A 2,933-nucleotide genomic window follows, 5' to 3' on the forward strand; every position below is an offset into this window, starting at 1 on the left:
AATAGAAATGACTCATAAAACATTAATTAAGAAAAAATACCCTTAGAATACTATTTTAGAAAACAAAATTCATATGAAAAAAATTGTTGAAGTATATCCTTCAAAAAAATTTGAACATGTGAAATTAGTTGACTACAAGAATATAATTTTTTTTATTTTCTTTGATCCGTGCAAATAAGGGAGGTTTTATTTTATTCCATTCACATATTGTTTTTCAATTCTTTTGATTTTTTTCCATCGTAGTTTTCTTTAATTATTCTCATGAATCAAATTAACATGGCCTTAAAAGCTTTATATATCAGCTTTAGTGGGCAGGGAAGAGGGTAGTTGGGGAAGGTTACCTAAGCTGATTTAGATTCAATATCTTGAAGATGTGGCAGTGGAAACTGGGAAGTGATTTGGCTCAACTTCTCTCTGCACTTACTGCGGATGCCAGATAGAGAATGCTTCACTTTTGCTAATGATTTGATTGAAGTGGTGGTGCGTCACTAAACAAAACAGTTTATAACGTTGTGTTTTGTCTTCTACTTCAAGACTCCATTACATTAGTTTGTTGGGTCGAGGGCGCTTGTCCGTTCGTAGCGAGAATATATTGTTTGGCTTCATAAGGATTAAAGGTCTAAAGGAGGTTCTTAACTTTATCAGCTCTATTTAACCTACTTGAAATATATATATACTGATATACATTGTATATAAGTTTTTGTGTTATTATTGATATTGATGATTGTATTACTATAAATATCTAACAATTTGAAATCATATTAAAATGATTATGATTTTATGATCATAGATTCAATTAGTCCACAAACTGTACCATACTTTATTTAAAGAAAATGAAACCGGACAAGCTCATATCTTATTTAAAAGAAAATAATTAGAAAAAAACCCCATGAGTATTGTTCCGATATTTATAATCAAATAATGGGAATAACAAGAACAGCTTGAAAACAGCATCACTCAGGAACCCCAAGCATAGTTTAAAACTCGAATACAGAGTAATGTAAGAATAGGGAAGAGAGAAAAAAAAAAAAAGAGAAAGAGAAAATCACCATGCAGAAACCATCCATAGCCTTCGAAGACATGCAGGTCTATCAATTTTCATTGATCTATTTTTCTCGTTTTGTGTTTACATTGAAACTTGTACAAATTAAGTTTTATTTTATCATGTTTGAAATGACTATCACTGATGCAAGGATGACATTGAAGGCTTGAAGTTCCAAACGTTATGGCTAGAACAGGATTAAATTAAAAGATAAACCATGGTTGTTACTATTTTAGGTCAAGACTTGCAAGGAAGAACAATATTGTCCCTTATGGTTGAAGGGGTGCAGTTTGTGTCCATACCTATATGTTGGAATCTTTAATCTTTCTGTGCCTAAAGAAGAACTAGGAATAATATGTTGCATCTCTAGTGTCCATGATAGCGTGCCTCTCGCAGAACTTTATTGTTGTGGTGCAGTTTCTAGTTTCTTAATGATTGCATTCTTCATGAATCTGATCGCACTAGGTTTTGGGTTTTACTGTATAGGACAGAAATATCAATTTCACTTTTTTTTTTTTATTTGGTTAAAGAGTGTAAGATGTGTGTCGAAGATAAGACGGTCGGAAGGAGAAAAAGTGTCTCTTCTTAAAGTTCCACCTCCTAATAGCATGCACTAGCAAAGAGGTGGATTTCTTGTTTCTAAGACACAAGAATAGAAGCATTGACAGCAAGTTGTGGGTGACAGTTTAAGAGGGCAAAAAATTCACACGTAGAGTGATCAGGAACAAATTGCCAAGGGTCTTTGAAAAAAATAGTGTTGCAAAAAAATAAGGTCGTTCCGAGCCAGCCACATGCCCTAAAGTAGAAAGGGAAAGTGGAAAGCCCAAGAGCAAGATACGCGAGGCGTGCAAATGAACTTTGCAAAACAGTTTTGGTCAAGGGAGAAGGATGGACTAGTCCACTATTTTTTTTCAGTCATAACACATACTAACAAAAGAAAAAAATAAATCAATCCAAAAAAAGAACAAAAGAGAAAATAAATTAACAAAGAAAAATAGAAAGGAAAAGAAAGATTAGAAAGAAAACGCAAAGGGATAAAACTTGAGAATGATGGTGGTGAACTTGCCTTTAAATTTAATCTTCAAAAATTATACTGAATGTGGGTAAAAATAAATAAATAAGAATCCAAATAAAAATAGAGAAAGAGTTAAAATAAATAAGAGTAAGATAAAACATGTAATAAAATTTTCATTGTAATTTGTTTTTAAAAAGAATATATATCATGCAATTATTGGACAAAAATAATAAAATTCACTTTTATTCTTTTCAATCATAATACTTGAAAAAATCTTTAAATTATTTTAAAAAATTCAAATAAACTTTTATTATATTATGTTCTATGAATTTTTTATATTCTATTTTAAATTAACTAAGTCTTTATAATTAATGATTGACTAATTATATTAGTCAATATATTATTTATCATTTTATATCTACATGTCATTAATGTGTACGGGGTAAAAATATTAAAGTTGTCAATGGGTAGGATACCCATTAATTTGGAGGTACGCCGAACCTTATGCCTATAAAAAATCAAATACTTGAACTTTATTAATTACTCGAATAATTTTAAAAATTATTACCCTAACCCTAACCTAATCCTAATATATTCTCACTGCCCTATAATTATCCTAATCAGTTTAAAAACCTGATTAGATAAAAAATTATTAAAATATTCTTCATGGGTACTCAATTACCCAAACCCGAACCCGTATCTATATATAATAATATTTCTCCTATGTATTTCATATAATTCACTACTATTTAAATTAATAACAATATAAAATAATAAAATTTAAATTTAAATAATAAAAAACTATAAAGTGTGTTTATAAATGAACATAACATATAATATAAATCAATATTATTTTATTGTTTAGTAATTATTAAC

Source organism: Theobroma umbraticum, unplaced genomic scaffold, assembly GCF_002168275.2.
Source record: "Theobroma umbraticum cultivar Fairchild unplaced genomic scaffold, ASM216827v3 scaffold_4.1, whole genome shotgun sequence".
NCBI classification, from domain to species: domain Eukaryota; kingdom Viridiplantae; phylum Streptophyta; class Magnoliopsida; order Malvales; family Malvaceae; genus Theobroma; species Theobroma umbraticum.